This window comes from Leptosomus discolor, chromosome 1, assembly GCF_034619465.1.
Source record: "Leptosomus discolor isolate bLepDis1 chromosome 1, bLepDis1.hap2, whole genome shotgun sequence".
Lineage (NCBI taxonomy): Eukaryota > Metazoa > Chordata > Aves > Leptosomiformes > Leptosomidae > Leptosomus > Leptosomus discolor.
The window spans coordinates 49,469,091-49,484,466 of NC_141391.1; the positions used below are offsets into that span (position 1 = coordinate 49,469,091).

A 15,376-nucleotide genomic window follows, 5' to 3' on the forward strand; every position below is an offset into this window, starting at 1 on the left:
GAGACAGTACTAAAGTAGTGTGCTGTGCTTTCAGCCAAAGAACATATCAATGCTGGCATAGATTTCATGACCCTGAAAAGTTCAGATATGTATCTAGCATTCAGACCTAAATCTCTTTTTTCCCTTTGTCCTTTTAAGTTAACTTGATTTTTTTTTTTAATCATTGCCATACTACTTTTTTTTTTTATTTATTTTTTTTTTCCTCAGCAATCAAGAAATCTTGTTTAAACCCAAAAGGAAAATTAAGCTCACTTCATTTTTATGAGAGGCCACTAACTCACAAACATAAATGTAGAATATTTAATCCGAGGAATTTATTTTAATTCTGCAAACTTTCACATGTATACTTACATTAATACATCTGTTAGCATGAATTGGATCGTTAATGTGCCTAAAGCTAAACATTTATTTGGGAAGTAGGATCTGTCTTGTACTGATAACACAGTAAAGATCAACAGTGTACTTGCAGGTATACTGGAGTGAAAATTGTGCTGCAGTGGCTTAATAACCTAGGAATACTTATCTCTTCCTATGAAGAAGACACTGGTTTATAGCTATGTCACATTTATTCCTGTATGTCTTTGGGGATCATATGTGTATCATTTCTACAGATATTTTAAAAAGCCTTAGAAATTTGGTGTCTGTTATAGAAATGCAACCTGGTAAGCCCTAGAGTGACTGCAGAGGAAGAAAGATACCCTAAATAACTATTTCTGAACAATAAAATAGCCCAAAGGAACAGCAAGGATAATACATGTTTTACTCTTTTCAGATAAGCAGAATAAGCATTTCACAGTTATAAACTGAAAGAAATTACTGTTTCCCTTCTTCAGCTCTGTATCTGGATTACAAATCTTTTATGTAAAAAAGAAAATGTATACTAATTCTTGTAAAAATAATTTAGATAGAGAGATGTACAATTTCACAAACCTGAGGGACCTGAGGCTAATGTCTATATCTTCCCTTGTGAAGTTGTATGGAATCACATTAATATACTATAGAATATAACCAGGCCTGTATCTGCTACTTGATTTTTTTTTTTTAATTTGATTTCTTAGGATCTCCCATTATTATAAATTTGCATTTATTTGTTTTTCCTTAAGAGAAATCTTTATGGAAATTTATTTGATTATATATGCTTGCAGATATCTGTTAGTCTCTATAGTTATTTAGTTGACAAGGGACATGTAATAATTTAACATCGTATCAACATCTTCCTTATAAAAATTGTTGCATTTTTGGTTTGGTTTGGTTTAGGTTGGGTTTTTTAGTTAGTGGAAGACTTTCAAAATATAACTTAATTGACTTGTCAGTGCACACTGAGGCTTCCATCAGGCTAGTTGCAGTACCCTGAGACTGATCTGACTTGCATACTTGCATACACAGGCTCATTTTCTGTACAAATCAGGGTGCAGATCTTGGCCCATTTGTGTCTTACTGCAAATCTGGAGCCAGTATGAAGTTAGTGTAGGGAGATGAGAAGTGATTTTGACTCTCTGAGTTAGATCATAACTTTATTCAGACAGGAAAAGGCCTTACATGACTGGGTAAACCCAGATAATATTTTTCATGAAAACAGAAAAAAGTTGAAAATGTTCAAATGGCAATTCATCCTTGGAATAGTGTTTCTTCTGTTTTGTCAAGGAACACATATTCTTGTCTATATAGACCACAGACACAACTCCAGTGTGGACAGCACAGACAGACCTATGGAGACTTCAAAGCCTTGGACTAAAATATTATTATCTGTAAAACAATGAAGGATGAACATTAGGAAAACAAAAATTAATACCAGTGTCAGACCCAGTACTATTACTTTTAGGACACATTCCTAATAGAAACTGGAAGCATCTTTCATTTTTACTTATGTCTTAGAATAGACACAAGTCTTTTGAAGCATTGCTTCTGAATGATGGTGTAGTGACCTTGTTTGTTGTTTATCAACTTTTTAATATCATCATGAAGAAATATTTTCTGATAGATCTTTCTTGGAGCAAAAGGTTTCATATATTGCTGAATTCCCTTACTCCAAATCTGTGTATGCTACCACCTAAATTAAGTTTTAATATAAATTGGAAATTACCCAATTAAAGTAAGAATAGAAGAAGTTAGTTCTTTGCCTTACTGAAATGTAAATAGAACTAAGGTTGCTTTAATCAACCAGCCAGACACATGCACACTAGTCCTACAGGGATATGCGACAGATACTATTTCCCACATATTACCTCTGAGACAAAGAATTGATGAGGAAGGAGTCTACCCTGTTTCTGGTCAGAAACTGAGAATTAGACTGCATTCTTCTGTGCACTGTGGGTTTTTTTGTGTTCCTGTCCTTTCTAATCCTAGATTATGGAGGAAGAAAGAAAATCACAACTGAACATGAATTCCTTACAGTTCATGTGCTGTCTCATGTCAATTACAATTTTGCAGTAAATTCGTAATGATTCAAGATGTATTTAAAAATTCAGAAGATTTTGACCCCCTGCTTATGTAGCACCTTGCATGAATAAAATAACTGTGATTATTTACGGAGCAGCATATCAGTAAGGAAGGGTTTCTCTCAAAGTCTACAGAATAGCAGCCAGATTTTCCCTGTTATAGAATGTATTATTTTCTCTCTAATTGGAGAATAATGGACAATCTTTCATAAACAGTAATTATTTCTCCTTGAGTAATCAGAGCAAATATGCACAGACTACTACATGTAAAACATAGACTATTCAAAGCAGTTAAGCACACATTGCTCTGACTTCCAGCTGGCCATGAATTCTTTGCAATTAGCAAAACACCCAAGGTTCTTTTTCATAGTCTCTGATTTGGCTTCCAGCTTCCATTAATGCTTAGAAAACAGTAGAAACTGCAACACAAGAGAATCTTGTTTATGTAAAAATTTTGGAACTACAAAAATGCAGTTATTATATAGTTTATATGGTTTTAAGTTTCCATAACTATTCAGCTCAACTTTTCTTCTGGATGCTGCTTCAAGCCATTTTTGTTCTGGCTGGAACACACTGCATATGCTCTGATAATGATGATATCTACTAAAACCGTTGTACTATCACACAGCTGTTAATCACAGATACACATTTTGTGATGGGGCTGCAAGTCATCTAGACCTTTAATCTGGATATACCTGCTCCTCTGTCTTAAGTAAGCACATCAGAAACACTGAAAGGGCTTCTGATCTCAAATACTCTGATTTATAAGAAAAAAAGACAAACCAAAACCAAACCCCCTCCCTTCCAGAAAAAGAAACACCCTAAGGACTTTGGAACAAACTTTTAACACAGAGAAAACTAGATATAGTCAAGATAGACTGTAATATGAAGGGCATGCTAAAGATTCCACTGTCCTCTTGCAGAAAGACACCTCTCCTTTATTTGTTGTTGGTTTTGGTTTTTTTTTTTTAAACTAGCAAATTTGGGATAACTTTGGAGTGCCACAATATTTAATAGGCCTCAATATGTTCCTAGAATAAAGCATTACTCCTCCTTGCCTCTGGAAATCTGCGTGTCTCTATACCAATTGGGCTATTCAGTGGCTCTCAGAGAGTTTGCTGTCTTTCTAGAGGTTTCTACCTGGTTTTGACCAGCCAGGAGGAGAGAGGCTTCCTCTCTATGACCTGGCAAATTCTTTTAAGAGAACCTGCCAAAGGAACGATGGACAAACAAACAAAAAGACATACCATTCTTTACAAAGCAAAAAGTTAAACTTATGCAACATGATGTTCTTAAAAAGGCTCCTTGAAGACCTACATATAGATCGCATTTATTGTTTCTGCTAAATAACTTTGCAAATGGAAAATTCAACATTATAAAACTATTCATCATTATTGTCTCTCACTATTTCTGTTCCAAAACATATTCTGAAAATAAATATACAGCTAATAAGAGTGTAGACTACTTTCTTCTGCTTTTAGGGATTTTGGAGTTCAGCTGACATACAAAGTTTAGCAAATATTCTATACTTAAGTGTAATAAATCTCCCTTAGTACACTTCTGATTTTACCTTATGCATTTCTAGGAAATATAATAAGTATTATAATACAAACCTAATCATATTTCCAAGTCAGTGGAAAACTATATATTTTACCCACATAGGACTTAATATCATATATTACCTATTCAGGAAACTCTTTTAAAGAAGTAACCACAGAATCACAGAATGTTAGGGGTTGGAAGGGACCTTGAAAGACCATCTAGTCCAACCCCCCTGGCAGAGCAGGACCACCTAGATTAGGTCACAGAGGAATGTGTCCAGGCAGGTTTTGAATGTTTCCAGAGAAGGAAACTCCACAACCTCTCTGGGCAGCCTGTTCCAGTGCTCTGTCACCCTCAAAGTGAAAAAGTTTTTCCTTATGTTAATGTGGACTCTCTCATGCTCCAGCTTGCACCTGTTGTCCCTTGTCCTATCATTACCCATCACTGAGAAGAGCCTGGCTCCATCCTCCTGACACTTGCCCTTTACATAATCATGAACATTAGTGAGATCACCCGTCAGTCTCCTCCAAGCTAAAGAGACCCAGGTCTCTCAGCCTTTCCTCATAAGGGAGATGTTCCACCCCCTTAATCATAGTTGTGGCTCTGCGCTGGACTCTTTCAAGCAGTTCTCTGTCCTTCTTGAACTGAGGGGCCCAGAACTGGCCACAATATTCCAGATGCGGCCTCACCAGGGCAGAGTAAAGGAGGAGGAGAACCTCTCAACCTACTGACCATTCCCCTTCTAATACACCCAAAGATGCCATTGGCCTTCTTGGCCAGAAGGGCACATTGCTGGCTTATGGTCATCCTGCTGTCCACCACGACCCCCAGGTCCCTTTCCCCTACGCTACTCTTCAACAGGTCAGTCCTCAACCTATACTGGTACATGGGGCTGCTCTTTCCCAGATGCAAGATTCTACACTTGCCCTTGTCGTATTTCATTAAATTTCTCCCTGCCCAGCTCTCCAGTCTGTCCAGGTCTCTCTGAATGGCAGCACAGCCTTCTGGTGTGTCAGCCACTCCTCCCAGTTTTGTGTCATCAGCAAACTTGCTGACAGGGCACTCTGTTCCCTTGTCCAGGTCATTGATGAATATATTGAATAATACTGGTCCCAGTACTGACCCCTGAGGGACTCCACTAGATACAAGCCCCCAACTAAACTCTGTCCCATTGACCACAACTCTCTGACTTCTTTCCTTCAACCAATTCATAACCCACCTCACTACCCGATCATCCAGACCACACTTCCTCAGTTTAGCTATGAGGATGCTGTGGGAAACTCTGTCAAATGCTTTACTGAAATCAAGGTAAACCACATCCACTGCACTACCATCATCTATCCACCTGGTTATGTCTTCTTAAAAGGCTAATATGAAGTCCTGAATTATTTTCATGAACTATAATATTTATTTCAAAATAAAATTTCAATATTTTCCTCTCCTTTTAGAAGAAAAAAAGCAGCACCAGAATTTTTTTTGTTAAGATTTCTTCCTCTTTAGCAATACTTAGTAGATTGCTCTGTACTATTATATAATGCAATCTGACTCTGATTTGGAATGATTTTACTAAACTAAGACATAGATACACCACATCTCTATTAAGAATTTGTTTCTCATCTCTTTGCTTGGCACAGTCTCACCTCCGTGCCTGGCAAGATCATGGAGCAGATCCTCCTGGAAAATATGCTAGTGAACATGGAAAATAAGGAGGTGATTGATGATAGCCAACATGGCTTTGCTAAGGGCAAATCATGCCTGACAAATTTGGTGGCCTTCTATGACAGAGTTACAGCATTGGTGGATAAGAGAAGAGCAATGGATGTCATCTAGCTGGACTTGTGCAAAGCATTTGACAGTGTCCTGCATGACAAGTAGAGATCAGTGATGTGCAGCATTCCTCAGGGGTTGGTATTGGGACCAGTGCTGTTTGGTATTTTTGTTGGTGACATGGACAGTGGGACTGAGTGCACCCTCAGCAAGTCCACCAATGACACCAAGCTGTCTGATGCGGTCAACATGCTGGAGGGAAGGGAGGCCATCCAGAGGGACCTTGATATGCTTGAAAGGTGGGCCAATGCAAACCTCATGAAGTTCAACAAGGCCAAGTGCAAGTTCCTACAGCTGGGTTGGGGCAACCCCTGGTATCAATACAAGCTGGGGGATGAAGGGATTGAGAGCAGCCCTGCGAAGGAGGACTTGGGGGTATTGACAGATGAAAAAATGAATATGAGCCTGCAATGTGTGCTTGCAGCCAGGAAAGCAAACTGCATCCTGGGCTGCATCAAGAGAAGTGTGACTAGCAGGTTGAGAGAGGTGATTCTCCCCCCCTCTACTCTGCTATGGTGAGACCACACCTGCAGTACTGTGTTCAACTTGGCATACCCCAGTACAAGAAAGACATGGACCTGCTTGAGCTTGTCCAGGGCAGAGCCACAAAGATGATCAGGAGGCTGGAGCACCTCCCCTATGAGGACAGGCTGAAGGTTGGGGCTGTTAAGCCTAGAGAAGAGAAAGCTCTGGGGAGACCATATAGCGGTGTTGTGGTTTACACCCAGTCAGGAACAAAGCACCATGCGGCCGCTCACTCACCCCTCCCCCACCGGCGGTGAGGTGGGGAGGAAAGTCAGGAGAAAAAGGTAAAACCTCGTGGGCTGAGATAAGGACAGTTTAATGGAACAACACAAGGAGACAAGAAATAATGATAACAACAACACTAATGAAATAATATCTACAGTGAGTAAGACACAATGCAACGGCTCACCACCCGGCCTGCTTTCCTGCTTTCCGTGCATGCTCCCCTGGCCACTCCCTCCTTATATACCAAGCATGATGTCAGCATGGTATCAAATACCCCTTGGCTAGCTCAGTTTGGTTATCTTGGCTGTGCCCCCTCTCAGATTCTTCTGAACCCTATCCAAGCAAAACCCAGGACATTATCCACCCCTTTTTCTATATCATCTATATCATGCCCAGATCCTATATTTTGGGTTTCCATCAGTCGGAGGTGGTGTTGGATTGCTGCATGATGCATCCAGAGCCCCCAGCTGGTGAATTTCATATGGTCCATGCTCACAGTCTGCAGGTTGAGGATGTTGATCTTGAGGAAGTTGCTGAGCGCCAGTTGCTGAAGTCAGTTCAAATTCCATCACCCCTGACTCTCACTCAGTTTCATCCAAGTCCATCTTTTCTTGATTTGAGTGATTCTCACTGTAACACCACTGATATGACAACAGCAACTGTGGCAGTGGCAACATACGATGGCAGGGTTATTTAGCAATTAACATCATACAGTTTAATTCACTGACTATTCTCAGCCAAAATTAAATACCCTTGGGGTATGCATCAAACATTCTGCATCACCCACCAAGTGCACCCAGGTCCTTGAGCAAAAGCAATCCCAGGGTTGGGTTTGGCTTTGCCTGTGGCAGTACTAGCCCAAACTGCCTTTCCCAACATATTCTTCATGCACACTGTGGGGACTTTATCCCGCTCTACAGTACACAGGAGTTTTGATTGGGCAGGGCCAGCTCTATTGATAGATCCTCTAGTGCTTACTAACCAGGTGGCTTCTGCTAAATGTGTATCCCAACGATTGAAGGTCTCACCCCCCGTTGTTCTCAGTGTGGTTTTCAGCAGACCATCAGATCATGAAATCTTCCCAGAGGCTGGTGCATGATAGGGGATGTGATATACCCAGTCTCTGGGAGTGCGATATAATCAATCTGCCAAGCCTCCCCATATTTGTGTTTCAGTCATCGCCCTTCATGCTACAGGGCCTTCAACCACTTGGCTTGCTTGATCGCAGCACATGTTCCACACTCATGGATAACCAGTGCGATAGTGTCCATGGACAAGTCCACCCCTTGGTCACAAGCCCATCTACATATTGCCTCCCTTCCTTGATGACCTGAGCTGTCATGGGCCCACCAAGCTATGAATAATTCACCTTTATGCTGCCAGTCCAAATCCACCTGAGCCACTTCAATCTTAGCAGTCTGATCTACCTGCTGGTTGTTTTGATGTTCTTCAGTGGCCCTACTCTTGGGTACGTGGGCATCCACATGACATACTTTCACAGCCAGGTTCTCTACCCAAGCAGCAATAACTTGCCATAATCCAGCAGCCCAGATGGGTTTGCCTCTGCGCTACCAGTTGCTCTGCTTCCACTGCTGTAACCACCTCCACAGAGCATTTGCCACGATCCATGAGTCAGCATAGAGATAAAATGCTGGCCACCTTACTTGCTCTGCTACATCTAAAGCCAGTTGGATGGCTTTCACCTCCGCAAACTGACTCGATTCACGTTTTCCTTCAGCAGCTTCAATGACTTATTGTGTGGGACTCCACACAGAAGCCTTCCACCTCCAATGGTTTCTAACAATGTGACAGGAGCCATCAGTAAACAGGGCATACCGCTACTCATTATCTGGAAGTTTACTGTATGGTGGGGCCTCTTCAGCAAGTTACCTCTTCCTCGTTCAACATTCCAAAATCTTTGCCTTCTGGCCACTTACTCCATGTGGCATCAGTTGCATGGTCTGTTGAGGAGGCTCTCCCTTTGAACATCCATCCCAGCACTGGCAGTCGAGGTGCTAAGAGGAGCTGCGCTTCAGCTCCAACCACTTCCGAGGCAGCTCGAACTCCTTCATATGTTGCCAGTATCTCTTTTTCAGTTGGAGTATAGCAGGCCTCAGATCCTCTGTATCCCTGACTCCAAAACCCTAAGAGTTGGCCTTGGATCTCCCCAGATGCTTTGTGCCAGAGACTCCAGGTAGGGCCATTCTCCTCGCCTGTGGTGTAGAGCACGTTTCTAACCTCTTATCCTGTCTGGACTGGCCCAAGGGCTACTGTATGAACAATCTCCCGTTTACTTTGCTCAAAGGCTTGTCGTTGTTCAGGGCCCCATCTGAAATCTTTCTTCTTCCGTATCACTTGACAGAGAAGGCTTACAATCAGATTGTAATCCGGGATATGCATCCTCCAAAAACCCACAACACCTAAGAAAGCTTGTGTTTCCTTTTTACTAGTGGTGAAGACATGGCTGCTATCTTGTTGATCACATCCATTGGGATCTGGCAAGGCTCATCTTGCCATTTTATCCCTAAAAACTGGATCTCCTGTGCAGGTCCCTTAACCTTACTTTGTTCTATGGCAAAACCTTGAACTATTTTCCTCCCTTTCTCAAAATCATCTTCTGCTGCATCACTCCATACGCTGATGCCATCAGTGTACTGCAGGTGTTCTGGAGCTTCACCCTGTTCCAGTGTAGTCTGAATCATAGAATGATAGAACAGTTTCAGTTGGAAGAGACCTTCAAGAGCATCGAGTCCAACCTTTGTCCTAGCTCCATCAACACCACTAAACCATGTCCCTAAGTACGACATCTACCTGTCTCTTAAACACCTCCAGGGATGGTGACTCCACCCCCTCCCTGGGCAGGCTGTTCCAATGCCTGACAACCCTTCTTCCTAATATGCAGCCTGAACCTCCTCTGGTGCAGCTTAAGGCCATTTCCCCTTGTTCAATTGCTTGTTACTAGGGAGAACAGACCGACCCCCGCCTTGCTACAACTTCCTTTCAGGTAGTGGTAGAGAGCGATAAGGTCTCCCCTCAGCCTTCTCTTCTCCAGGCTAAACAGCCCCAGATCCCTCAGCTGTTCCTCATACGAGACATGCTCCAAATCCTTTGCTAGCTTGGTAGCCCGCCTCTGTACCCTCTCCAGCACCTCAGTGTCCTTCTTGTAGAGAGGGGCCCAAAACTGGACACAGTACTCAAGGTGCAGCCTCACCAGTGCCGAGTACAGGAGAATGGTCACCTCCCTGCCTCTGCTGACAACACTGTTCCTGATACAGGTCAGGATGCCATTGGCCTTCTTGACCACCTGAGCACACTGCTGGCTCATGTTCAGCCAGCTGTCAATCAACACTCCCAGGTGGGACTGTTTCTACCCCTAGGGCAGCTGATTCCAGTTGTACTGGATGCCCCTCCAAGTGAAAGTGAACTGCGGCCTGCACTCTGCTGCTAAAAAGACTGAGAAAAATGCATTAGCAATACCAATTGTGGCATACCACTTGGCTGACTTTGACTCCAGTTCATATCGAAGTTCTAGCATGTCTGGCATTGCAGCACTCAGCAGCGGCGTGACTTCATTCAGGCCACAATAGTCTACTGTTTGTCTCTACTCTCTATTAGATTTTTTCACTGGCTATATGGGACTGTTAAAGGGTGAGTGAGTTTTGCTGATCACCCCTTGGCTCTCCAGTTGACGAATCAGCTTATGGATAGGAATCAGAAAGTATTAGTTGGTGCGATATTGCCACTGATGTACCATTGTGGTAGCGATTGGCACCTGTTGTTCTTCAAGCTTCAGCAACCCTACCACAGAAGGGTCCTCTGAGAGACCAGGCAAGATGGACAACTGTTCAAGTTCCTCCATCTCCAAGGCATCTATACCAAAGGCCCATCAGTACCTTTTTGGGTCCTTGAAATACCCCTTCCTGAGATAGTCTATGCCAAGGATGCACAGAGCCTCTGGGCCAGTCACAATGGGATGTTTATGCCACTCATCCCGGTTAGACTCAACTCATCTTCCAGTACAGTTAGCCATTGGGATCCCCCTGTCACTCCAGAAATACAGATGAGTTCTGCCCCTTTATAGCTTGATGGCATTAGGGTACATTATGCATCAGTGTCTATTAGAGCCTTATACTCCTGTGGGTCTGATGTGCCAGGCCATTGGACCCACACAGCCCAATAAACCCAGTTGTCCCTTTCCTCCACCTGGATGGAGGCAGGGCCCCTCTAATCCTCATCAGAATCACTCACTTCTTGTGAAAATCACTTAGAAGTGCCTTCAGGAGGATCACACGTAAGATCAGCATTTCTACTCTGTCTGGGGAATTTCCTACTAGAAACCAGAACGGCATCTTTCCAGGAAGAATCCCCTTTTGTGGTGGTTTTGCCCTGTAACTCATGTACCCATGCAGCCAGGACTGAAGTGGGTTTTGCATCCCACTTCCTCATGTCCTCTCCGTGGTCATGTAGGTAAAACCACAGGGTAGTCCGTGGTGTGCATCTTCTGTATTCTCTCTCTTGAGCAGAGGAGTACCTGCTTCAAATAGCTGAGATATGGGCCCTTACAGGTAGGGAATAGGACGTATCCATTTTGAATTGCTGGTACTCCTGGGACAGTTCCTCCATGGCTGAGACACAGGCCCGTAGGGAAGAAGAGATACTTCCTTCATATTGCCGCAGTTGGACAGCCAATGTGTCCACCTCTTGTCTCTCGTCTTCTCTCCAGGACATTACTGCCAATAAGTTGGCATACAACGGCTGTGCACTTTGTAGAAACTTCCACTACATGGGTTGCGTGCATCGGACTTCATCTGGATCTAGAGATGGTTGTCTATTATCCAGATTGTTATAAATCACCTCCAGCACAGCTAGTTCCCTCAGGTACTGGATACCTCTTTCTATGGTGGTCCATTTGCCTGGGTGACATGTAACATCTTCTTTGAAGGGGTACATTTCCTTCACGCCCGACAGAAGTAGCCTCCAGACACTAAGGTCTTGTGTCCACTTTCCAATCACATTGTCAATGCCACCTTCCCTAGAAAGGGAACCAAGCTTCTTGGCTTCCCTACCGCCTAATTCCAAGCTACTGGCCCCGTTATCCCAGCATCAGAGCAGCCAGGTGACAATGTGCTCACCTGGATGACAACCAAAATCCTTTCACATAACAACATCATGTGAACAAGTGAACCAACATTGTGACCAGCGACTATTTAACTAATGTAAGAAATGCGTATAACAAAACTGTTGTAACACACTCTGGTCAGATCTACCATTATCTCCACCCATTGTGCCCCATGTTGGGCACAAAAAAGGACTGTCATGATTTAGGCCCAGCTGGCAACAAAGCACCACATGGCCGCTTGCTCACCCCTCCCCCCTAGTGGTGGGGTAGGGAGAAGAATCAGGAGAAAAAGGTAAAACCCTGTGGGTTGAGATAAGGACAGTTGAATGGAACAATATTAAAGACAGAAGAAACAACGATAACAACAATACTGATGAAATAATATATACAGTGAGTAACACACAATGCAATGGCTTACCATCTGGACCTACCCCCCACCTTCCTACACCACGCAGGCTCCCCCAGCCGCTCCCCCCTTATATACTGAGTATGACATCAGTATGGTATCAAATATGCCTTGACTAGTTTGGTTTGGCTGTCCTGGCTGTGCCACCTCCCAGATTCTTGTGAAAATTAATGCTAGCCAAACCCAGGACAAGCAGCCTTCCAGTACTTAAAGGGGGCCTACAGGAATGATTGGGAGGGACTCTTTATCAGGGAGTGTAGTAATAGGACAAGTAATGGTTTCAAACTGAAGAGGGTAGATTTAGATTAGATGTAAGGGTGGTGAGGCACTGGAACAGGTTGCCCAGAGAAGCTGTGGCTGCCCCCTCCCTGGAAGTGTTCAAGGCCACATTGGATGGGGCTTTGAGCAACCTGATCTAGTGGAAGGCATCCCTGCCCATGGCAGGGAGATTGGAAATAGATCATCTTTAAGGTCCCTTCCAACCCAAGCCATTCTATGATTCTATCATTCTATGATTCTCCAGAATATGACTACGATCAACAGACACCACTTTTTCTGTTTGATTTTAAAAAGTACCTGGAGTGACTGAACAAAATTTAACCATCTTGTATGTATTTCTAGAATTTCATAGGGCAAATTAAGTCATATGTATAAATTGTTATAAATATTAATTATGGTTTCAATCTCTACTTTTTTTACACGCATGTATAGATATATACATATACATGTTTATATATACATATATAGATATAAATAAAATGTGGGGGCTTTGTACTTGAAAGAGAATTCATAAGATGAAGCAACTACAGTAGAATGTTAGAATGGAAGTGATCATTTTGTATAAAAATAAAAGCTCAATGCATACATATATTAAAACTGTGATTAATGACACTAAGCCTTACTAGGGTTGTCAGACATATTTTTAACTATTTAAACTAATATTACTGAGTTCTTCTATGCTGTGGTTTGTAAGCGTATGTGTTTGTACTTTTCGATATCTCTTGCAAGTTTTAGTTTACTATTATCTTAGAAACTCTGATCTTAGACCTGCGATAGTGGAAAAAAAACATCTGCTTTGTTTCATCTCTTGCAATGCCCTCCAGGTGTGATGTTACCTAGGAGTAATTCAGGCATTGTTGGTCTTAACTGCTCAATTACTAGATGTGTATTTTTTGTCTTCAGAAATCAAAGCAATTGCTTTGTAATAATATGGAGTTTACAGACTAGTGTTAATGTCCATTTCTTCGCAATCTATATCTAAGGTGAGACATTAAATTATCGTGTATTGAACATATTTTAAAATATGCACCAGAAAATAAAAAATAGGGATAAGATAGCCTAGGTTTCCTTACTTCTGATGAGGCTATTGATTCTATTCAAAATCAGAACACTATAGCCTACTTAAAAACCAACTAATATTCCTGCATGTATGCCTTGATGAATTAGAAATTTGCCTGGGCTGATACTTTAAATTGTCCATATTATTAGCTGCTAGGACTACCTTAGCCACATGAAGGCCATTGTCCTTTCCTTTAGGCCCTTCAGAGTGTTGAGTTTGAAGTCTAATGTTCTGCTTTTCATTTTCCAACTTGTCTCCACCCAGTGAGACATGAATAAATCCCACTACTGATTTCTGAACAAACATCTGCAACATCTTCCTAAAGCAGAACATGATATTGAGAAAGTGGTGACATGAGTTGGTCTATAAGTGGAGACAGGTGTCCAGTAAGACCCTCTTCCTTTACCATTTTAAAAGCTAGGTCATATGCTACCTGCATAGCTTGCATAGCTCATGGGCCCTCAAAGTGTAAAACCAGTTATAAAATGTGCAGATGATTTGATAATGGCTCACCTAAAACTGATTTCTTCTCGTCGTTGGAATTTTTGCTTTTGCACTTATTTCTGCTGTGGTTCACCTTGAAGCATAACAATAGTGCTAAAGTAAGTGAGGGTGGAAAAAAAAAGAAGGAAGCACAGGAGAAAGATTGATACTGTTCACCTCATTCAATTATTTAATGCTGCTCTTTGAAGGAATCTGTATTACCCTACATTCCTATACATAACAGAATGTTTGTCTACTCTGTAATCAACGTACTGTCAGAGTGTAAAATCGACCCAAAAGAAAGAGACCCCCCACAAGAAAAAGACCCCCCCCAAAAAGAAAGAGACACCCCCCAAAAAGAAAGAGACCCCCCCCCAAAAAAAAGAAAGAGACCCTCCCCCCAAAAAAGAAAGAGATGCCCTCCAAAAAAAAAGAAAGAGACACACACACCCCCCCCCAAAAGAAAGAGATCTTGAATACCCCTACCCATCTCTGGTTCATATATTGGTTGTTTTGTTTTATTTTGTTTTATTTTTTCTAGCATGCAGAAGGAAATGCCAAAAAAAGTAGTACATGTTTTAATTTCTTTCATTTTCTCACCCACACACTATAATTTGTATGACATAACTACCAGTCATTTGGACACAAGGTTAATATAGCCATTAGAAGTTATCTTAATAGAAAAGGTGGCATATGTTTGCTCCTAAAGTAATCTTTACTCATTGATGATCAGTATCATGATAGTAACGTACTTTTCCTCAAACAATATTATAGAAATACCTATGTGGTATTAAACCTTAACTTAAAAATACCATACAAATGTGTCATGGTTTAGGCCCGCCTGTCTGTCACTAAACACCACACAGATGCTCGCTCACTCCTATGCCCGTCCATCAGTGGGACTGGGAAGAGAAAAGGCTTGAGGATCAAGACAAGGACAGGGAGGGCTCACTCACCACTTCTGGTCATGGGCAGAGACTAACGTGACTTGGGAAAAATAACATCATTTTAATTTTAATACCGCCAAGAATAACAAGAAATAAAACCAGGTCTTATAAACACCTTCTCCCCCCGCCCCCCTTCTTCCCAGGCTCAGCTCTGCTCTGATTTCTCTACTTCCTCTCCCCAAGCAGTGCAGGGGATGGGGGTTGTGGTTGGTTTGTCACAAGTTGTCTCTGCTTCTACTTCCTCCTCAGGAAGAGGGATCCTTACAGTCCTTCCATGCTCCAGCATGGGTTCCCTCTCACAGAAAACAGTCCTCCATGAACTTCTTTAATGTGAGTCCTTCTCACAGGGCCACAGCTCTCCATGAACTGCACCAACATGGGTCCCTCCCACGGGCTGCCGCCCTCCCAGTGATGGGCTGCTCCAGCTCAGGTTGCCTTGGTGTCATGGCCTGCTTCGGGCCCTCCACAGGCTGCAGGCAAACATCTAGGCCACCGTTAACTTCCATGGGCTGCAGGGGTTCAGCC

General features: G+C 42.5%; 1 pseudogene; it reads right to left on the bottom strand.

The window, feature by feature from the left end:
- Positions 1 to 10,817: 10,817 nt before the first annotated feature.
- Positions 10,818 to 11,507, bottom strand: LOC147416216 (uncharacterized; annotated as a pseudogene).
- Between the last annotated feature and the right edge of the window lie 3,869 nt (positions 11,508 to 15,376).